Source organism: Notolabrus celidotus, chromosome 19 (genome assembly GCF_009762535.1).
Source record: "Notolabrus celidotus isolate fNotCel1 chromosome 19, fNotCel1.pri, whole genome shotgun sequence".
In the NCBI taxonomy this organism is placed as follows: Eukaryota; Metazoa; Chordata; class Actinopteri; order Labriformes; family Labridae; genus Notolabrus; species Notolabrus celidotus.
Window position 1 is genome coordinate 10,276,065 of NC_048290.1, and position 24,407 is coordinate 10,300,471.

The 24,407-nt window shown below is 39.2% G+C and overlaps 1 long non-coding RNA gene across 2 annotated transcripts in view; it reads right to left on the reverse strand.

Annotated features, from left to right (window-relative positions):
* LOC117831131 overlaps nucleotides 1-15,482 on the reverse strand; it is a 59,832-nt gene extending 44,350 nt beyond the window's left edge. For both annotated transcript variants that reach the window (XR_004634924.1, XR_004634923.1), the window contains exons 1-2: nucleotides 15,319-15,482; nucleotides 13,453-13,578 (exon numbers count right to left, since the gene is read on the reverse strand). This is a non-coding gene — a long non-coding RNA (uncharacterized LOC117831131). The remainder of the gene's footprint in view (nucleotides 1-13,452; nucleotides 13,579-15,318) is intronic.
* Nucleotides 15,483-24,407: the final 8,925 nt, after the last annotated feature.

Here is a 24,407-nt window from a genome sequence, read left to right on the forward strand (position 1 = left end):
TACGAGGCAAGCAAGGTTAAGAATTGTCTTATAAATAAGGACATGCCAGTGATTTAGCCTACAGGTGGACAATGCTGGCCAAGTGGAGCATGCAGGGAGCAGTGATGAGTTAGGGCTTTGAGATTTGGAATAAACCTCAGTGCTCAAAAGGTGCACAGTATTCAGGGGGTGGATGCATTGAGAAGATGCATGCATACATGTATATGCAAGCAGAGGCATAAACGTACAAGAGTGTGACTTATTTCTGACACAAGAATTGAGCTGCACCTTCAATTTGTTTATGAGTTGCTGATCTGAACACATTTCTGATATGAATAGTCACACCTGTGCTTTTCCTGCTATCAGCTTGTAAATCTTTCTTAGCCCACTGAGATGCCGCTGCAGCACCGTAATGAAGCTCTGCCGTCATTATGCTTTTGTAGTCATACATCAAACCTCACAGTGGTGTAATGTTGCTGCCATAATGTACAAATTAAAATTACAGTGTGGAGTATTTAGCAGCATTTAGCAGAACAGGCTTGGTTGGAGTGGAATATAATATTTGTATATTTCTAATCACCTGAATATAAAAATAATATTCTTGTTTAATTAGATGAACATTTTATATCTACATAAGGAGCTGGCTGCCATCTTGCACCGCCATGTTTCTCCAGTAGCACAGAAACATAAACTAGTAACATTCCTGTTTTTGTATTTAGCGAGTGGCCATTTGAAATGCACCTGTTGGAAGACAAAGGTGAAAACAAGAGTGGTTGTTTTGTGCCAAAGAATTTGTATTGATGAGATTTTTTGACAGAATCAACATGCCAAATCGAGGATCATGCTACACATCACAGCAACTTCTTGTCCTAGAAGACCACCATTGTTTCTGAATCATCACCAACATGGTTGAACAAGGGCATTTCAATCTAGAATCTGAGTTCTTTTAGATATCTCTACAACACTCCCTTTCTACACACTGAGCAGGTTAAGTGTTGCAGAATCACGAGAGTAAACTAACAATGTGGATTTGGTGCACATACCCAGATGAACTGTTACATCCTGCCAGCACGGATATTTCACAGTCACACTGTTTCATCTCTGTAAACTCCTCTAATCCCAGTTCAGCAGTGGAATGGTTTCGCCCCATTTGTCTCCTTGAACATTCATAAGGAGACACTTTTAAAAGGAGCTGAAATATCTCCCATGAAAAGTATATTTCCCTGGAAAGTGAAAATGATTTTCCATATTTTCAACTGTAATGTTTAGAAAAACCCTGTAATTGAATTGCAGCAATCTGAAGCATGCTATACGAGATATGATACAATCAGAATGAGATTACTCTCATGCTCTGGCTCTGTGAAGGTTAACCTTAATGGTAGAGTTTTGGGTGAGACTGTCCAAAATCCACACAGATTTTTTCAATTTTCTTTTCTTCCTTTTTTTTCTCTTTATAGCACTCCAACAAATGTTGTTGATCATTCGTCTCAACTGCTTCAAAACCATTTCATGTATCAAGCACCAAACAGAGAAACACAGCCCCAACAAAGAAAAACAGTGGAGACAATTAGACCCACACCAGCACTGATTGAAGGACCCTCACTGGTGTATCTAAAACACCACAAGCTATGTCTTAATAATTTACCACCCTGAATCATGTTCCTAATACACAGTATTAGCACCAAGTTTCAAATTAGTTTTTATTTGTTGGTGTGTTATTGCCTGGCATGACATTATACTGTAATGTGTTGTTATTTTATCCACCCCATGTATGTGTATCAGTGTCCTGTGGGAGTCTACACTCAGCCGTCATCCAATTAGGTCTAAATCTGATTTCACTAAAAGGCTCCATCATTTAGGAGGTCTTTTAGGGAGCAGGCACTGAGATGCATTACGACTAGGGGATTGTTTGCTTTCATTTTCACAGCAGTTAGCACATTCTGCTTCGCCTCTTAAGCAAATCCCCGACTGCCTCATGTTTGAAGGGGCATCTGGTAGATACAGACGGATAGGTCTAGACCTATGTAGAGAGAGCATAATGTGTTTAAAGCGGCTAAAATAGACAGATCTATCATAACAAGGTATCATATGACAATGTGAGAGTAAAGTAATGTTTTAAAAGGGGTGCTCAAGCTCCCCTCGGCTAATCCCACCCTTATTGTGGGTTCCAGTTCCTTGTTGATCTGTTGTTTACTTTCTGACCTAGGTTTACTGTAAGCACTCTGAAAGGCACATGACTTACAGCAGGTTACTATTTATAATGCAATAATCAGTCCCTGCTGAGCACAAAACTACAGACAGACAACTTTAGCAGATAGCTTAAGATACATTTAGCCGCTAAAAGGCAAAACATTTCCCTCAGGAGTTGGTGGAGACCAAATACAGAGCTAAAAATGAGAGAATATTAGTATTAAGGTCATTAGGTGGACCTAAACAAGCCTCCAAATAAATAGTAATATTGTTGTGTGTCTGCTTGTTGTATAAAGAAAGAGACTTCTAACGTGTTAGCCAAATTGGCAAAGAAGGTGGCATTATGTCAAAGTTGTGTTCACAACTCTTTTACCCAACCTCCAAATAAGACGAAAGAGCCAATTAGAGCAGCTCTAGCAAGGTGTCTTTCCATTGTCAGTGAAGCAGGAGTCTCTTGTGAAAGAGGGGAAGCAGGTATTTGCTAATGTAATTCCAATGCCTCAAAAAAGTGGCCTATAGACAACACTGCTCTTCTTCACTCGGAGTGAAACCTTTTCCAAATTAATAACACCCAAACTGCTAAAACTGAAAAGATCTCATAACAAATTAATTAAAAAGTAGAAAATAGCCCGTTGTAGCAGAAAGGCAGTGCATTAACACATACTAGAGAGGAAACATGTTTGTAACCTCTCATTGTCAGGACCACATCAGGGTAAAAGGTGGCAGTAAAAGTAATTCTGGAAATCAACATCAATCTTTGTCTAAAATGGATTTAAACTCAGGACCTCTGGGGGGGATGTTAGGCAGTTTGAATCTCTGTAAGGGAAACTGCTTTTTAACAAGCTCAAGGTTTTCTGAGGATAGAGCTAATTAGCCAAACACCTGTGTTAACAGTATGGTCCTCTAAGAGCAGGAAGTTAAATCCACCAACTTCAATTACCAGAGTGGTGCTGAGGCGAGTACTTATTTCAGTAGCATCTTTTTCACCCAACAGAAAAATTGGTAGTACTGAGGGCAAACCAGGGACCTTTATATAGCAAGGCAGCAGAGCTAACCGCTGACCTGACATGGCTCCCAGGCAAACTGACACTTTCCTGACAAGAAGGCTAATTATCCAAATACCATATGCCTGTGTGGGATGGACAGTCTTTTGATAGCAGGAAGTTGCATGAAAGGCAAAGCCCCGAGTTCAGACAATAAGTCCCATAACTTGTAATTTTTACAAGTGCGGACAGGAGTAGCTGAATATAATGGCATTAAAATTAAATTTGAATCCCTTAAGTAAAAAAAGAAGGAAATGGAGAAAAGGTTCAGCCTTTCCATTTAATTGACATCTATATGAGAGTTTGAAAGTTCTCCACCACTGTATTAATCATTAAATCTTCAAAACTTTAACACTTTTGAGTGAAAGTGTTAAAATTTTAAAGCGAGGAGCTTGAAACAAGAAAAGTATGAGACCTGTCTAAGTCTTAATGTGATAGCTTCTACTAAGGTGATCCCCACCCTTTTATAAAATTACATTTGAGGTGGATGGAGAGAAAAGAAACAAATAGATAAATTCCCAGCAATTAGACACTTCAAAATATTTGCATATTAGTTGATCAAATGTGACTGAACTTTTTAGAATTCATTTTTAGTGTCTACGTAAAAGTACAAGGGCCATATTAAGAGCAATAAATCATTCCATAACCACAGAGGATGAGAACATGCAGGTGCATTGGCATGGGCTTTAAAATGGGGGGGGGGGGGGGGGGGGGGGGGGGGGGGGGGGGGTCTGAACTCTTTAACTGAAAAAATGTGGATTCTCTCTCTGGAGGTCCCTCCCACCGTTACTAGGTGCAAAATGGTTTAGTGTGCCTCGCAATAACTCAGTAACTGATGCTGAAGCATCCTGTTTTTCCTCAAAGCAAATTCAGGATGGAAGAGAAAATACAGAAAGGTGAAATAAGGCGGCAGGTTAACAAGCTGGTTTTTAATTAGTTAATGGGCAGTAAATGGGACGGTGGTGGTTACCACCAAGGTGATTCCAGGTTCAAGTCCTTATTTGGGCCTTTCAGACTGGAGCCAGGAGCAGCGCTTAGAAAGTGTTTACATTTCAGAAGTTATTGGATGTAATCTAACTACTTTTAGGTTAGTGCTCTAAATCCATGTTGGATTTCATACATGTTGACATGATGATGTCTGATTTCACTGGGATAAAGTACTCTGGTTACATGTAATATGATTACTATGGGAAATGGTACTGCGATTACATGTAATTTGATTACTTTGTGTAGCACACTCTGATTATATGTAATCTAATTACTTTGTATTTACACACTGATTATATGTAGTCTGATTACCTTAAAAAAGTACTCTGTGTAATATCATTGCTTTGTATTTAGAACTCTGTAGTGAGTACTCCGGGTTAACGACTCGTATCATAAATATGTATTTTTTTTATCTTTAACTCCTGATTAAGGACTTCTACTCACTAAAAACAATGCTCTGTTCAAGCACACATGCATCAGTTTGACTGAGAGGAGCCTGGAGTGACAACTTGACATGAAGTCATTCTGACAGCACCCCATTACAGTCAATTGGATGAAAGAGAGCATATCAATCTCTCTCTCTGTTGTGGTTTTATTTGCAGTGCTGTCTTCAGCTACAATAGACTTTACTGCTCAGAAGTCTTTTGACCAGCAGGTGCCTACATGGAAATCCTTGTACACCTGATTATAATGCAAATGAATAAAAAGGCCCATTCCGCTTATTTTTCTACTTTTTCAGGAACCACGAGTCTGCTTAGTTGATCCAATTATATGTTAGAATAAATCTTGTGTCCAGTACCTTATTATTGCCATTATGGTCTTGGCACTTTTGTTGCATGCTAGTATTCCCTTAGTGACTATGGTTTTAAAACTACTAAGAAAATCCTAGGTTATTTTAAAATAGATTATAATATTTGAGATTATAATATTTGATATTATCTATTAAAAGAAATGATAACATAAAATTAAAAAATAAATCTTATTTGCTAAACAAAATGTTTTTTTGTTTTTTTATAGCTGCCTCTATATGGTATAAGATTTTCCCCTTAAATGTATTTGAGTCAAGTTTCATTCATAGCACAAATATGTTCTCTTTTAAAGCTCCAGTAAGTAACAGAAATAGTGTTTTCTGATGTATATCTCGTCAAGCTTTCTTTTTTAAGAGGCAGATGTATTACTTGGTGTGGATCTTTACCATTGAAAATGCAAAAAAAATTTGCTATCAGCCTGTCTGACACCAGGGGTGACAGCATGAAAAATCTCTCTACAGAATCAATCAGTATTTTTATGGTTTGTCTCGTTTCCTTTTTTAAAAGATCATAAAAAGGCATCAGTATTAATGTCAGTCTTTTTCATCTCAACCTAAACGCTCTTGACAGCAGCTTTAAAACATCCCAACTACACATATTTTCTTAGATTTACAACCAACTCATTGGAAACTGCTGCTGTCATTATGATCTGATGGACATCCCCCTGATTTCATCTGACCTTCAGGATGATGACTGACACTTTGATATGCCACAGACAATTAGACAAATTAACTTGGATTTGCAAAAAGGCCAAAAATGCCAATATGTCTCGACAATATTGAGAAGGTAAAGTTAAGTAAACATCTGAGGGTTAGATATTAAGAAGAAGAACAAAGCCATGTGCTTATTTTTTAGGGTAAAACATGAAAAGATAGCTCCTGAAGTTAGGAGCTGGGAGGCCAGATATGAAAAAAAAAACAAGTCTGGCGAAGGAGTCAATTTCACCCGTATCTTTAGGATGATCTCTCTGTAGCTCAATATCTACTGTTACCATCGCTGGTCTGCCCCGCACAGGAAATTTAAAACATGATTCATTGCAGAAACCTCCAATATTGCATAACCTGCAGAAAAATGTAGTTTTGCGATAATGCTTAATAAAATACTCACTGGTATGTACAGTGGGTCTGACTGAGTCATGTTAAATATAGGGTGAAAACAATATTTTGGAAAAGGTTTGCACACTTTTTGTTGTTCAACTGACAGAAACAGCAGCAATAGTTGAGAAAACAGAACGTAGGCAAGGTTCCTCTCACATACACGCACTCAGTGTCTGTGTGGTGTCATGGGTAGCATCACTTAATGGCAAAAATGTGCTGACAACATTCTCAGCAGTAAACTTTAGACTAACAAGGCAGCCCTGTCACAAATATTTCAGGAAACACACCTCCTGAAATTTTTAGATTTCTGAAAGTCTAACTCCTAAAAAAACACAATGACATTACAGTCTTAACACAGAGTACAAAGAGCAATGCAGCTCAATTAAAATCCCTTTGAATCGAGCGACACAACCAGGAGGAAAATAAAAGCTTGGCAAAAATTCCTGCAACAGCTTTCTGCATTTTACTGCAACAGGGGGTGCAATTTTAGCATGTAGAACAACATAGCTTCTTTCACAAATCCACCCAAAAAATATTTACAAAAAGTCAAATGAAGTTGATGATATCCTGTAGGAAATGCTAATCTGCCTCTGTCAAAATAAGTCTTTCCTGTGCCTGATTTAGCACAACAACAAACTAGCCCGCAGTTGCAAAAGGCAAAAGTTGTAAGAAAAAAGGTGGAATTTCCATATTACAGAAGTTAAACCTAAGCTAATAGATTATTGAAATATTGATGAATAGAAATCACAATGCAACTACCAGTGGAGCAAATAGTTGCAGTACTGAAAATGTTGTCCTAGCCTTTTACAGCGAAAATACACTTGAGGATCTTTATTTAAAACTCCAGTAAGAAACTTTTGGTTTGTATTGATTCTGGTGCCCCCTGTGGACGCTGTGGTATTTCTTATCTCTTCGCTAATTTTGTCCTGTACACGTGTAAGTAGTGTTTTCAGATCAAAAACATCACCCTGCTGTCATATGACAGTCAAATGTATCACTAATAAAGAATACTTGGAAAATGTGAAGAAAGGGTGTTTCTTTAATGTGCTGTATATTTTTTTGCCTGTTACTTACTCCCTAATAATGGTGTCAGACATTATTTACAGTATAATAATATAGAAACTCTTGTCGCTTATTGTTTCAGTCTGTTTTATAACCAGTTAATTCTCCTTACAGGGCTATTTCTGCCTTATATTAATTCTGATAAAAAGACTTAAAGCTCCCCTGAGGACTATTTCACTGGTTATGAAATAGAATGATTTTAACAGTGATGCCTTATTATGACCCACAATAGCAAACTAGACCATGTGCAACAATAGGGGCAATTCCTACACAGTCATTTTTAATACATGTATCCACTGTGAGGGGGGTAGGTGTCAGACCAGACGAAATTTTCAGTAGCAAATATTTACAGTTGGTAATATCTATGACTGCTTAAAGAAATCAGAGTTAGATAAATCATGAGACAAAACTTCTTACACATGTCCAGGACGTAATCGGTTAAGGGCCACAGGGGGCGCCAAAATTGACACAAAGAGAGTTCCTCACAGGAGCTTTAAAATCAGTAGCTATTGCTGACCCAAAGATTTTACAACATTTAAAAAGCTTTGACTTAACCTGTTCTTATTGTCACATCTTATTGTTGGCGCACTTGCCAAAAACATGATACTGGTATCAGAACAACGCCTTGAAAAAAATTTATTCTACAAGCAAAGTCTCAACGGTTGTTTTCTAAGGATATATGGAGGATTAAGTGACAATTTTTGTGGCCGGTATTTTTAAAAATTTCATTGAACATAACAGTGTTATTTGACAAAGAATGCAACAGGAAGCCTCAAAGCACTGCAGCATCTTTCTGCCTGGAGATCCAATTAAGAACAGTGGTTTGTACAGCAAACATCCCAACAAAGCACCATGGTTAAACTGGGATTGTACTCACTGTTTAATTCAGCAGGTTTGTCTGAATCTACATTCTGCTACTATCTCATTAGTCATTAGCATAGTCTCCACCAGCTCCTTTCTTCTGTGTTTGACAGTATGGAATATTTGTTTAAAGATCATTCCCTGTGCATGCATCACATTTACATTTGCCCGGACTGACCGACTCCAGAGACGTCTAACACACGCAGAACAAGAGGCACCCCAAGAATGCAAATGCTGAATACAAGCAAAGCTTCATTAGAAGACTCATCAAAATATGTACAATATTTATATGTATTGTCACATTTATATAAATCTTATTTAAAAAGGAATACCAGAAAAACAGCCAGAAAAATAAAGTAGTGTCTGTGCTAGAGGAATAAAATGAGCTGTTGAATACTGTGGCCCAACTTAGAGACAGCTAGGGGATTCAGCTGTTGATTTTCAAAGCTTTCAGCTGAATAACAGCTCTGTTTCTTGGCATTTTTCATTCTGTTTTTCAGTCACAGCACTCGACTATCGAGTTCTTGGAGGCAGCTGGTTTTGGGGCCACAGAGAGATTTCCTCTGACTGGATTTTTTTTAAGACTATCTTGAAGGATTTGCCATCTTTTAACATGACGTTCTGTGACAGCACATTTCTCGGCCAGTCCATTTTAGGTGGAGAAGATGTCGGGCGACACTCTGTAATACTTGGGAATTCTAGACAACGGACAAGTTGAGTTGAAGCCATGATTTCTTGTAGAAACAGACTGGAAATGCTGCTTTCCTGGCATGTAGCAGCAGAAATTTTAACAACCTATAAATGATGTACAACTCTGCACTTTCACCTAACTGTTGGTGTGAACAAGAGCGACAGAAAGAGGGGATGAAGATAGATCTTTTGGTTCCAGCTTCCTAGGTGAAGCTTGTGCTTAAAGACCTGGGCACCTGCCAGAACCCTAGGACGAGGCCTGACTTATGCCCTCATCTTTTATTACCTCTTGATGAGCAGGCCTGTGGTGCCATTAATCAAATGTGGCATGGCAGACACATCCTCTTAAGCCTGGGTTGGACTCAGCTCCATCTTCTATGCCTCCGAGGCACGAACATCCACTCTGCATTTTACCTTTGAAATCGCTCTGCAGAAATGCAAAGTAATTTCTGCATTGAATTACTTCACAAGTTAGTCCATTAATATTATAGGCTACCAAGGCCAAGCATAGTAATCAATGCCCTGGCACATCAGCAAGCAATAATTCTTGCTACATACCTCGCCACTGTTGAAAGATACTCAAATGTGGAATTTAAAGCCTTGCACTTATTTTTCAGTTTAAGAGGAGACACTATTTGTTCTGAAAACTTCTCTACAAGAGTGTTTCAGTGCAACTGAAGAGCTACAAGAGAAAAATGCTTTTTTTTTTCCAAAAGGAGGACAGGTGCTGGAAATTATCAAGAAAATCTAGCGAGTGTGTTGTCGCTGCCTTACCTGAACCCACGAGAAAGGTCAACCTGTCCAAGATGCACATTCCTCCAGTGAAGCATGGCCGCAGTATATCCTCTTCCAACACACCTTTTTTTTGTATAACAGTCATCCTCATTGATCTTAAAATTGGCATTCATGTCCCAAAGCGGCTCTTTTCAAGCGTTTTCATCATATCGCATCCGCATCAGACACAGCACTCTGATCCAAAATGGCCTGTCTGCAGTTAGTTTCTCTGCCGCCTCAGCCTCTTGTCAATACATCTTGCTGACCTCCATACAGTGGCATCTCATCCCCATCTCATTAAAGACCACCATTCTTCTCTTTTACAATCCAGCTCTAGTGAGTGTATTGAAATTTATTTGTTGTGAGGTTTTTCAGCTCTGAGAGCATCGCGCCCTCAGACCCTGAACTTGTAAGGACGCAGAAAATGTGTTTGTCATTCATTTTGGGGGTGACAAATTCTTTAAATATCCCCTTCAAGACATCCATTGTATCCCATTTTAAGAACCTCAAGACATGACAAAAGAGATGCTGGGAAAATATGACAGGGAAGCTGTTTTAACAGGTGTTGGCTGTCTGGGTAATTTCATAAAAGCAAGTCTAGTTGTTACAAACAAAGTCAGACATGTTGTGGGGCTGTAGTCTTTAGCTTGATTTCTCCAGTGTCTCAACAAGCTTTTTAGGACTAGTGTTCTTCAAAGGCAATCTGGCATGCTGACTCAGGCTGAAAGCAGTCCATGGAGGGGAGGAGTACATTGTCAGGATGAATAGCCATGCAGCAGTCACTCAGACATTGACTAGTCCCGACCTACGCGTCATCCCTGACTCCTCTCATTTAGACAGCCCAGCAGGATACTAATCTGTCTGAATCCCTCCCTTACAGTGTGCTGTGGTTCATATAAATGAAAATAGATTTATACACCCTGCACATCTATACAGCGTGAGCCTGGTAGATGAACACAAACTAGGCTACCTAATAGAAAACCATGAATTTAGAAACTACCAAAAAAGACCTTCAAAACATTGACCTTGTTTATTGTAGACAAATACTAACATGCAGTCAAGAATTTCTGCTTCTCAGCTTGGCCTTTAGCCTAAAAAAAATAATGTTCTACAAATATTGCACAACTGAGTGGTAACATCGGAAGGACTACCTTGAACTAGCCGCTTTTCAGACTTTATTTATGCTCAGTTTTCTATATTCCAGTAGAAACGTCTGTAACCTTCTCGATGACGGGTCAAAAGCTTCTAGTTGTCATTTTGAGACAACACTTGAACATTTATGGTTATTCTTCTTTGGCCAACTTCTCACATCTGCGCCATTGCTCTTTTCATTATGATGAGTGAAACAGCGTCCCTTTAACTGTTACATGGCGGATGTGTAGGGAAATACAGTGGTAATAAATGTATTTGTTTCCGTCATGTCTCAGAGGAAGCCAACTCGGTTGAGGCAGATGGCTGTCTAACATGAGTCTGGTTCTGTACGAGGTTTCTGCCTGTTTTCCTTGCAGCTGTAACTTGCTAAACGCTGCAAAGTGCTCAACACATGGTGGATTAAGATGCGATCAGGCTGAGTCCTGACTGGATCTTATCCTGTCTTGGGTCTTTGTTAATAATTTAACATAAGCACGGTCTAGACCTGCTATGTTTGTAAAAGCAGCTTGAGATAACGTTTGTTTTGATTTGGCGCTATATAAATAAAGATTGATTGATTGATTGAGGTGAAGTTGGCATTCCTTGGTGTAAAGAAAACTAAGAATTTATAAATCAGATGAGGCTATGGATTCACCACTGGCACTGTGATTGGTCAAAACTATGCCAAAGGGAAGCAAGAGGCCCTATGCCTCAACATAGCTGAGATACAATAACAGGATTTAGCCTAAGATTACTGTTAACAACACCAACATGTGCAGTTTTCAGGGGGGAAACCAAACTAGACAAACACAAACGGACTATAAGGACTGCAGAATAAAATCATCGGTGTTGACCTACCCCCCATCCAGGACTTGTACCAGTCCCGGGCCAGGAAACGGGCAGGTAGCATCACAGCAGACCCCTCACACCCTGGACACAAATTCTTCAAACTCCTCCCCTCCGGCAGGCGCTACAGATCACTGTGCGCCAAAACAACTCGCCATAAGAACAGTTTCTTCCCCCAGGCTGTCACTCTGATGAACACTAAACCATAACAGTGTCATACCTGTTGGATCAAACTCTCTGTAAATATACAATGCAACAATTCCCCAAGCAGAATTCCTTATTTTTATTTTTTTTATTATTTAACTACTATTCTTTTAATGTAAAACCACTGCACTATTATCGTATTATTTTAGCCTGTACATATTAGTCATGCCTATTTGTTGTTCTTTTGTATTTATAGCTGATGTTATTGTTATTAAATTTTTTTTGTATGTCTTATTCTTATGCCTTGTACAAAGAGAGCACAGTTTACCTAAGTCAAATTCCTTGTGTGTTCAAGCATACCTGGCCAGTAAAGCTGATTCTGATTCTAAAAAAAATTGGGATTTTCGTAAAAGAGAAAAAAAAAAAAAAAAAAGGTAAAGTGAAATTAAGACAAACATTAGACATTGACTGTTCAATTAGCAATGTGTTTCTGTGAATCCCCCCTCCTAAATGCACAGAGATTAGAGGTCTCGTCTCACTGGGCTTCCTCAAAAAAAAATGTCCCTATGCAACACTTCTGTTATGATCTGTGAAATAAACACAGACTTTACTTAAAAAGGAAGTGAATACCTGGCCTTGTTTTCCTCTCTGGCAGATGAGCAATACACTATGAGGTGTCCATAATCTGAAATTAATGGACAGTGTGGAGGCGAGAACTGTCCAGCACACAGCAGAGGAAGTGTTCCTCCATAGAGCAGACTTTTAGGTTGTTTGTCGGTTGATGTGGTGTTCTGTGAAGTTATTAGGAGGTTTGCTACCTGCAGTGCATCAGATATTTTCCAGAGTTCACAACATTTTAGTAGTTCTTGCAGCAGTATCAAAAGAAGCAAACTGAATGTAAAGTTGGTGTACTATGGGGAGAAACATACAGAGAGAGTTTGACCTTGGCAGTATGGATAGAGATTTGGGAAAGCTTTGAATAGTATCGACTGCTCTCAATTCGCTGTTGGTCAACAACACAACAATAATCTTCTCTGTGAGAGACATCAGGCACAGGTGAAGGTACTGCTAACAATAGCCCATACAGAGTGCATTCACTTGTGAGAGTTACAGTATTGTTAGGCGTTGTATGTCTGTTCCAGGTTAGAGCACTGAATCAAAAAGGTATACACCAACACTGTGAAGATAAGGTTCAGTCTCTGTGATCTCCACAGCAGACGGTCAAGGATAAGGGAACTCCCAACAGCTCAGTGAACAAGCTCCAAAGTTAGACTTTCAACAAAGGCCACAGCAATATAATGCTAACTTTTAAAACGCATTACAAACCACCAGTTAACACATTCATGTCCTGCATTGAATTCAAAGCTATTAATTCCCAGACTGGGAGGTATGATGCCTAGGGTGAGCCCAGAGTTATGACATAAAGGGTGCAGCAAGGCTTGAAAAAATACAATGCAGAGTTCCAGCAAAGCATGTACAATTTTGTGAAGAACATTCGGTGTAGCGCTAACAATGAATGTCACAACTGCTAAAGCAAAGACATGAGATTATGACGAGTCATATCTCACCTTCGGCTTCACCTCCACAAACAGTTAGCTGAGCACAAAGTAAAAGTCAGGAAGTTGCATATTTTAAACGTCATTTTTAATTATTTTCTTTGTAAAATTGGGTTGAATATGTTTTTTTGGGTTGTGAGTTTTCATAATATGGATGTCTTTTTATGACTTTGTACGCAATATATGCAATTTATGTTATTACATTATTTCTTGCAAGGGGAAACACAACCTCTATGGCCATGGGCATCAGCTTTGGGCATTAAATTGAACAAAAATGACCTACCTTTGACTTTCTTCAAGTTGAAAAGCTCCATCAGCTCCTCCTGCTGCTGCTGCTGCTGCAGGATAGCCATCCTCTTCGTCCACTAAAAGCAGCCATGTTAAGCACACCCAAGCTTTGCTGCAAGTCCTGTGAATGAAAAAAATAGTGTAACGTGAGGTTTCTATGCATGGTGGTTGGATCACTCTATTAATAAGAAACAGCAGGATGGAGATGGATAACTGTCTCAAGAGCACTTTACTGTACTATATAACCACACTTGAGATCAACACGTCATTGTAACTCATATGTAATGGAACCAACCAATCAGAGGCTAGGGTGAACAAGCTCCAGGTAAATGTAATGAAAACCACAATTATACAACACAACTATAAGATAAGGTAGAAATTATTCTAACATTGTAAATACACAAACTTTATTGAAAATAGTTCACTATATAAATAATGTAAACATATTTTAACCTTAATTCAACTTCATGAATGAACTCAATTTGGAATTGACTTTGATGTTAAAGCTTACAATGGTAATCCAATAATGAAATCTGCAGAATAGAATAGCTACTTCTAACTATTTTGAGCTTTTGTATATACTTTATTATAATTACATTTTATTTATTTGATCTTTATTTTATATCTTATATTATTCCTTCTTTCTATTCCTATTTTGACTTTCTCACATACTGTAATGACTAAATTTCCCACCAGGTTAAGTAAAGTATTTCTGATTCTGATTCTGATTAGAAGCTGGTTAGCTAATTAAACAAGGTGACATACAGTTATATCATCAGAATCAGAATCAGAATCAGCTTTATTCGCCAAGTATGCTTGAACACACAAGGAATTTGACTTCAGTAAACTGTGCTCTCTTTGTACAAGGCTTAAGAATAGGAATAAGAATAAGAACTACAATAAAAAATAAAATAAAAATATAATAACAATAATCTTAGCTATAAATACAAAGAAACAACAAATAGGCTTGACTAATATGTACAGGCTAAAATAATATGATAAAGTGCAGTGGTGAGTTGCAGAGGTAGTTTTTACATTATAAAAATAGTAGTTAAATAGTACAAAAAATAGAAATATGGAATTCTGCTTTGAGAATTGTTGCATTGTGTATCTACATGTATATTTACAGAGAGTATTTATCTGACAGGTATGACACTGTTATGGTTTAGTGTTCATCAGAGTGACAGCCTGGGGGAAGAAACTGTTCTTATGGCGGGTTGTTTTGGCGCACAGTGATCTGTAGCGCCTGCCGGAGGGGAGGAGTTTGAAGAATTTGTGTCCAGGGTGTAAGGGGTCAGCGGTGATGCTACCTGCCCGTTTCCTGGCCCGGGACCGGTACAAGTCCTGGATGGGGGGCAGGTCGACACCGATGATTTTTTCTGCAGTACTTATAGTCCGTTGCAGTCTGTGTTTGTCTAGTTTGGTTGCAGAGCCAAACCAGACAGTGATGGAGGTACACAGAACAGACTGGATGATGGAGGTGTAGAACATGATCAGCAGCTCCTGGGGCAGGTTGAACTTCCTGAGCTGACGCAGGAAGTACATCCTCTGCTGGGCCTTTTTTCTGATCATGATGTGTTCAAGGCCAGTCAGTTAATTGACTATTAGGCTAAAGTATGTAAAATGTCATCATTAATCGACAACAGTTCTGTTAAAAACTTATTGTTGTCTCTTTTGTCCACAAATAATGGAAAATAAAAAAAAAGTGGACAGGATAAAGACTCTTATTGTTACGGAGGCTCCATAACGGTATTAAGATCACAAAAAATTAACAATCCTTATCCCTACACAAGACATTTCTAGGTTGCTACTGCTAAAAATTTTAATAAAATAGGCAAAGTGAACCAAAATGCAAGCTCACCCAGGAAAGTGTGATAAAAGGCAAGGTTTGATAGCAGTCCAAGTCGGTACATGCAAAATAAGTCTGTACAGTAAACAAAATCCAAAGGGGTAGGCAAAAGTAAAAAACAGGCAATGGTCAAACACTAGAAAAACTCACAAGAAAGCTGTAAGGACACAAGGGAACACACAACCAACTGGCAACATTAAGGAGAACACACAGGGCTTTAATACACAGACAATCAGGGCATAACGAGACACAGGTGAGCTCAATCAAGGCAGGGGAAAACACAAGGAGCAGGATGTGGAAGAGAGAGACAAGAATGAGTACCAGAATAAAACAGGAAATGACAGAGATTTGGACCGTGTTACAAAAATGCATTCTGGGAACTGTAGTTTTTAGTGGAGAGAGACGGCTCCCAGTTTTTTCCTTTCGCTGCTTATATCTCACAGTGCTCAGCCCCAGCTCCACTCACAGCAGAACTTTGTTTTTATTGGTCAGCATGGTGGCCATGCGGCCAATTCCATGTGAGGATATAGGATATACGTAATGGAGGGGAGGCTGTGTATCATGGCTTCAACTGTTCCTTCTGAGAGGGTAAGGGTTAGGGTTCTTCTGAAAGACCGGGCAAATTCTCACTGAGAGGAGAAATTGGATCAGCCCATCCAAGCTGAGGCATCTGATTTTTCTCAATACCAACCTGCGCTGAGGACATTAATTATGGTTCCTCGAGTTTGGTTCTGGTTCTGTTTGCTTGAGTTAAGTTCTGGTTCTGTTTGCTCAAGTTTGGTACTGGTTCTGGTTCTGTTTGCTCAAGTTTGGTTCTGGAGAGACTGATTTTTGTGAAAACCATCCATGGCTAATTTATCCCATCCTATTTAATCTTTAGGCTTTACTGTAACCAATGTGTTTTCAGTCTCCTTCTTCGTACATCTATAAACTGTGAACAGATATATTATGAAATTCTGTCACAGAGTACTGCAGCATTATATGTTAATATGAATAAATAAAATTACAATTTTATTGTTTATCATTTTTATTAATAAGTGCACAAAACATGCATACAGAATACGTTCTATAAAATTGCACCCCAAAAAACAATAGTGCTCTTATTTTGTTAAGGGAAAATGTTCAGTTTGTCATGACAGCACATGATATCCTATTTCTCAAGTTTCACACACACACACACACACACACACACACACACACACACACACACACACACACACATACACACATACACTCTAAATCTGGTTCTTTGTTCAGTTCGTCCTCAAAACCGTGTCCTTCACCGTCCTGACCTCCATCCTTATCTGATGTGTTTGTTCTTCTGTGGCTGTCAGCCAGTTTTTAAAGTGTTAGCTTTTTCCATTGTTGTGTTCATATCCTCAGCCTATCTGAAGCTTTGTTTATGTTTGGACATAACAGAGTGCAACTTTAAAAGCAGTCCGAGAGCTCTGTGCTGGAGCTGAATAGTTGTGAATGTGCGACATGATGGATGCCCGCGGCCAGTGTTGTGGAAAACGTGATTCCACTTCACACCTAATGGACTGGCAAGCCATCCCCTTGACTGCTAGAGTTCCTAAATAAAGGCTCTGACATTTCACCAAGCTGCCAACACTGCTGACATCAAATTAAAGCTTTACTATCTATCACCACGGGCATGGCCAGACAACCACTTCCAACACGTTATATAACAAAAGTAGAGCCTACATGTGCTTAATAGCTTTTGTGATGTGTTTAAATCAGTAACAGGCAAAGGACAAGTGAATTTGCTCGATAGCAGCAAACAATATGACAGCAAATACATTAAAGCACACAGAAACAGTGATAGAGTCAGACACGGGCAGAAAAACAGCAAGACAAAACAGCATGCTGCCTTTAACCTTTTCCGAAAGCTCTCCAACTTGGGGTATTTAGGAATCACAAACACAGAAGAGAGCAGTGGGTAAACAGGAAGCCTGCCCTGGTCTGACCCCCCTCGAAATGGGATGACTTTGATATTCCCCGGGCACACGACACAAGGTACTCAGATTAAAAGCCTTTTATTCGCCGTGACCTTTTCCCTCGCCTGTCTTTCCTCAGAGAAATCTTCCCTTCCCTCCACTGCCATCTCCGTGACAAGCTATCCCCACCAAAACAAAAGGCCAAGTGGTGGGGTGACACAAAGTCAATATGGGCGACTGGTTCACGTTTGAACACATCACACGGTAACCTCTGTGTTATTGTTGTTTCCATGCCTAACTTATATGGGATAGAATTCAACCAGAGACGGGACATGTTGATTTATCGCTATTGTTTTGTGCCTGATGCAGTACTAACAAAATGCAAATGAAGTGTATTCATTAATGTCAAGTGCTGGAGTACATTTACATTTATCTACCCTCTTAAAATTTAAATAAACAACAGTCTTTTGTTTATTGGTTAATCATTTACATTTAACAATAGGTACTCTATCAGCCAGTGGTCTGTGGTTGACAAGACTCTGTGTGACACATACCTGATTGGGTTCCAGTCTCCATCTTTGTCCCAAACTTTGGTCATTATCACCTCCTCCATGTGGACGTGACCTCTCACCCTTGGTGTCTTGTGTCTGGGCCAGGGGGTTCTGATGTTTTCTGTAATCCTGTGTTTTGAGGTTTTTTGGTGGCATAACCTGGAGCACCAGAGAAGAAGCAGAGTGAAGGTGATTTTAAGGGCACATGACTGACAGGGGCCCTTGATCTGTTTGGACTTTAAAGTAAGTTTGGAAGGTAACTGTTTATTTGCTATTTCTTGTGTTTATGACATTTACAGTAAAATGTGCACCATAAAGTATCATGTCTCTGTATAATGTTTTAAGTTGACCATGAGTTCAAATCGGTATTGAGTATTAATTAATACTTTGTTTAAGTCTTTAGTTGGTTGACTGGTAATAAGCACTCTAACATTAAGTCCCCAGGTGGTCATGCAAATTTGAATCCTGACAGGGTGAGCAGGACCCAGACATGAAGTGGAAGGGTCTTGTCTCACTCTAATTTGCATAAACACCCATTCACGATGCATGATCTGGTGCTTATTTGGTCTCCTCTATCAGTCCAAACCAATCTATCAGTACACTAGAGGCTGGATCTTAAAGCTCTGTATTAGGGGCACGACTGACTTGAATGACGGGTGGGCACACTGCAGCTGTTAGCAAGGAGGCTACAGGCCTGCCTCAACTTCACCTCTTTGATTCTTGCTCAGAATTTCCAATATGGCGTCTGCCATTGTTGGGCCTCAAAACCTAGATGCAGAAACCAATGGGTGACATCACTGAGAGTAGGTTCATGTTTTATACAGTCTGTGGGCTTAACACATAGAAAAATAGTGATTATAACTCTCACAAACAGTAATGCAGCACAAGGAAACAAAACATTTTAATGCTTGGAAACTAAACCCTAATTCTTTTCTTTTTTTTCTTTTTCACACTTAATATCTATCACATTTAAATTAATATGACCCACATTTGTTTCCATTGCTTTTACGTGTTAAGCATGTGGTGAAGAGCCTCAGTGAGACTTGCATGAGAAATATTAGCTTATAAAAACAAATTATAAACAACAGCACAACCACAAGTACCCCTTGCCTAAACACACACACACACACACACACACACACACACACACACACGCACACACACATACACACCCACATACACACACCCTGTTCCCCTCTTCCAGTGCAGATAAAACATGGAATACAATCACACTAATTTGATTTGAACACCCATTAACATGTATGTTGTTCCCCTAAATTCATTACTGTTGCGCTTTTGGCAAAAGGCTTTGTCTGTCATTGTCCAATTGGTCCATGCCACCCGCTAGTAACTTTATCTCTCAGTCCAGCTTTCCATCCACCATGGCCAATTCCTCTTCCCCTCCACCCACAAAAAAACTGTCCTCTTTGCACAAGGCCCCCTCATTCATTCTAATTAAGCCAACTGAAACTAAATAGCAGAAGCTTTGTTTACAAGGGGCTAGCTGTGCTCAGCAGTCTGGGCACGGAGGCACTCGTCTTTACAGCCAGTCAGGGTTTTATCTGGAGCTACACTTACTGTTTAAACTAATTTACATTTGTGTTTTCCTTTCCATACATTACCATATCTTCTACTGTGTGACTAGGTGGCCTTCAGAGAGGTAATTCATCAATACAATTCTTAACTATAACTATCCGAAGCTGTTTCAGCACCACAAAGAGTACACACTCAGTTTTGGGAGAGTGAGCAGTGATGCAATAACATCACCAGAATGGAAAACAGAGATGCTAGATAAGGTCAGTAATGATTTGTGGTCTTAATAAGTGAAAAAACATATATATGAAAAAAATTTAAGACTGCCTGGCAAGTTCAAAGAAAACATCAAACCTTTAGGATTTCACATAGTTCATAACTAATCAAACACCAATCAGCATTGCAGCATGTATTTAATCTGCCACTCTACATTGATCGGGGATAGAGAGTAATTAAGAGAGAAGACAATTTCATAATATGTCATCATTACAAGTCAAAACAATGCTGGTTAGAAAACAAAATGACTTCATCTGAACTGTGAAATTGTGTTCAATCTTGGCATCCAAACACAAGTATCACTAACAATGTTCATCTTTTTAATGCTCAAAAAACAGATTGTTAAAACTGTTTGCAAACTTTTTTCTTTGCTAACTTAAAATGTGGCACCTCAAAGGTGATGAAGGTGAGACCAAATAAAATAAAACAATGGAATAAATACCATTTCATTTTCTAACAAATATCGTCCCTTACTTGTTTGCATTTTTAGCAAGAGTTCAAGGATTACGACAACTGTGTCTTCATTGTAAAAATGGATCTGTCACATTTACACTAATGTGAAGATTTCGTTTGCTTTGGACAGAGCAAGGCTAGCTGATTTGTTTCTTTTTGATAAACTAAGCTTGCTAACTGGTGGTTGCATGTCCTTTTTTTGTTTTTGTTTACATAGGTCTAAAGAATAGTTTCCATCTTATTATTAATGTTGGCAGGAAAGTGTTCCCTAAAAAGCCACTGTGTTTTTTTGCAAAATTAGGTACTAGTACTAGCACTGCCCTTAGCTTAGTCAGCATTTTTTGCACCTCTTATGCTAATTGTGTTTTGGCGGTTGTGTGCAGCTGGGCTGGAATTGATCCAACTTCTTGCACTTTTTTCCTGTTATACTTCATGTTTTGTCTCAGAAATTGCAGGTGCTAGTTTTGTGACATATTGAAATGCATTTGAGTAGTTCAACAAGAGAGAGCTATATTTTAGGTAGCTAAATTGTTAAAAAAAAACAAGAGAGTTAGCCTAACTTGTTGATCTTTTTACTTGTGCATGGTCTGAGCTAATTATGAGGCAACTAAGTAACTGATGAGTATATTCTGTTACTATTTAAGAAATTATTTTCTTATATGACATTCTTTTTGAAAAGCTTATGAGAAATTCTTGTGTGTGCTAGAAATAAGCTAACTTATCTCATGCCTCCTCAGGACAAAACACAACAATGCATGCTTAACTCACCAGTTTCTATGGTGTCTGTCTTAGTTTAAGTACATGAGATTACATGTGACATGTAGGAGCACCTCCAGTACAGTGCACTTAACAGGACTAGTACTACAGTAAACATGAGAAGTGCTCCCTCAGAGACCAGCATTAGCAGCCAACAGAGAAAGCAACAGGGTGAGGAACACATAATCTGGTGTGGCAGTTAAGTAGAGAGCAAACCCAAAAGAGAAAGAAATCCCAATATCTGTAAAGCATTTAGCTGTGGCCAATTACACATCAGCTTGATCACGGAGCTGCAAGCTCTGTGAGAAAATGTTCAGTACCCTATGTCTCACTCCAATGGTCGATTTTTTTAAAGGAAAAACATTACTCTTGTAGAATACTGAAAGCAAACGAGGGGGTGGGTTAGAGTTGTGGAAAAGGAGTGCTTTCTTTTCTTATTCTGGCCGTGCAGTGCGACAGTGTAGCATTTCAATAGACAAAAATGAACATAGCCACGGTGACATCACACACTTGTCGACTGCCTTTTTCTGAGCTTTTACCTCAGTGTGGATGTCGCTGTGTTCCTTTTCTAGAGGCAGAAGTGACCGTTTGGGATACAAGGGAGGCACTGGAGAAAAGCAAAGGGTTGGCAAAGCTAAACAATCTTCATTCATTTGCTGGCAAATGAGATAGTGAATCATCACACCTCTCAAATATGGATTCTACTTGTGGTGGTTCCTGTCTGTCAAGTTCAGTGATTGGACTATCTGTGGTGACATCAAACAGACTGCACAGACTAGCTGCACAGACCTCACCTGAGACAACCACAATGTCTTATTATTCATATCCAATAGGTGGGGATACTATAATAATGAGGCTCTGCCCTGATTGGCTGCCTGAATGTTGTCAGAAGGGGAAGGGTGCAGACTGGTGTAGCAGAGGTAGAAAAACACCGAAAGAAGCATGGTGAGCGCTCCAGAAGAACAGGCGAGGCAACAATTAACAGCACATCTCTTCATGGTACATTTAAAATAGAAGTGTTCCCAATTTCTTGCCTTTCATGTGTAATATGTCTTTGCAACACTAAAGCAAAACAACAATAGCAATGGAGGAAGTGGAATCCAAAAGGTGTGGGGGTGGGAGTGGTTTTGCTAGCATGCTCATGCAGTCACTTCTGTCATCCCGACACCAAAAAATAAAATTCAAACCACTTTGTAGGAGTTATGTCTTTCTAGAACGTGGGCTACAGAAACAATGCTGAGGCTTTTTTGTTTCCACACTCTCAGGGTTGCTAAAAACGTGTTTTTTATTTTATTGACCGCTTGCAGTTGCATGTCTACTATGATGTCGCTCACAACAGTGGATGGCAGAAGTTGCAGTGTTGACAAGTTGTCATCTTCACCGGTGGATGTGCTCACATGAGCATAGTGTAGCAAAGAGCAGGTAGATAGCTAAACAGACAGACAGATTACAGGCAGTACATGATTAACAAACAAGCTAGTAGCAAAGAAGCTAGTAGCAAAAGCGACAAAGATAGATGTTTGCTCAGACGTTAAGTGACAGACTGAGCAGTAGCAGAGTGATTTTGTAGCACATGGGTGCATGACTCAGTGTGTATTATTTATGATTGGTTAGATATTTATTTTGTAATAAATATCTGAGTGAAACCTGCCAGTTCAGTTCTAATATTTTTAGATATATAATAATGTGTGCATATGACCATAAATGTCATAATGAAAAAGTTTTGGTTCACCAGATGCTTTAATATTATTCAACTGCTGAAGAAGTATAATAGTGATACCTTCTCCTCCTCTTCTGAATAAAAAATATCTGTCAGTTCTTCCCTGTATAAATAAGCCATTTCTAATCCTGCTGCTATATTGACTTGATCAATACATTTAACAGCCATGCCTTTACTCTGTCACATAACGAAGTCTGTCAGAGCCGCAGACCTACTTATCTCTGGCAGTTAAAAAAAATGCTCTGCTTCACTTACCACTTTTGGTTATATCATTTGGAAAGAATGACTTCAAACATTCACTTCGAGCAGCCCCGACAGTATGGTGATTTTAGATGAGCAGACAGATGAGGAAGAATCCACGAAGGTAAAACTGCTCCAGTGGGACAGGGACCTTTTATCCACTCTCATCTCCTTGAAGCAGCTGAGCATCTGGTAAGGGATCCCCCTGGGTGGCACCCTTTGGCGATGTTCTTAGTACAAGTAAGGAGACCGTGGGGAAGTCTGGGGACGTGCTCGAGGGTTTATTTCTCTCTCAGTTGTTGTGGAATCAATATTGGATTCTTAGATGGTTGAAAGGATGGATTGACATGTTCACGAGAGTTCTGGTAGATAAATTAAAAATCACAGTGATAAAAGCATGAAACATGAACTTTGGAAATTTACAACTCAAAATGATCAAGGAGACAACTGCATTTGGACAGAAACATGAGTAAGGAGTTAGTTTGTTTCTGTATTCATGTCTGCTGAGAACACTTTTAATTTCAGCGTGGTGATGTTAGCTCCAAATCAACCAAAAGAGAAGGCAAGAAGACTACCACTCACAAATAGACTTGTCTTGATCGATACAAGGGTTTCCTACACTTATAACAGTTGTGCCCCTACAGATAACCTCCCACATCACTTACTCCTTGTTAAACAGCAGGCTTATCACTGTCAGCAGCATGCTCGTTAAGCTTTTACTGGCATTATCTGAAGGTGTATCCCTAGGCAAAAGGTCAACTTTTGGGGGTAACCATTAAGGAGAACTATTATTCTGATCTGTATTTTAATACAGACATATAATGTAACAATGCAGGATGTCCATCGTAAACCTAGGCTAAGTTTTAAAGCATGACATACACAGTCAAGAACTGCCGTCATGTTAGTACAATGTTCAAGGAAAAGCCCACCTAGAAGCTGAAAAAAGTCAATTTCACAGCTCCTCTTTCTTCCACTCTGCACTTTGTTGAGTCAGTATGACTGAAAGTTACTTGTAAGTGTTCTTTTGGTTGCAAAGGGAAATCACAGCTGTTTTCTCTTCTCAAAGTGAAAGGCGCCAGAAAACAGTGGCAATTTTGGAGGGTTTTCAGGACAACAGCTACAATGTAGCTGTTTCTGCTCACCACTTCACTGATGACACCTTTGTAAGCAAAGGCCAGAACAAAGTGAATTTGGCTCTCAAATGTTACTGAAACTTGGGGCTGTTCCATTCATGAAGACCTTCCATTGAGGCTCGGAAGCACAAGCTGTAAGTGACATTATGACAGCAATGTTATCAGCCATTGTGTGTTTGTGTTCCATAATCTTTCTCGGATGCTACTCTGCTGACGTAGGCGTAACCTTGCCCTAGTCCTTATAGATTTATGTAGTTTTAACAGCACTATTGGATTCAAACAGTACAACTGTAACTAGATATACGTCTAGTTACTGAAAATTATGGTGGAGGTACAGTAGTGTGTTACTTACTGATGCTTTACTGACAACACTGACTGGAAAAAGCACCTGCTTTTTTTCAGAGGAATTACTCATCTATATTGTCACACCTGTAACAGTGTGACTATATTACTGAACAATAGGCGGTTGGTATGTGTATATTATTGGCCCTGCTCCTGTGCT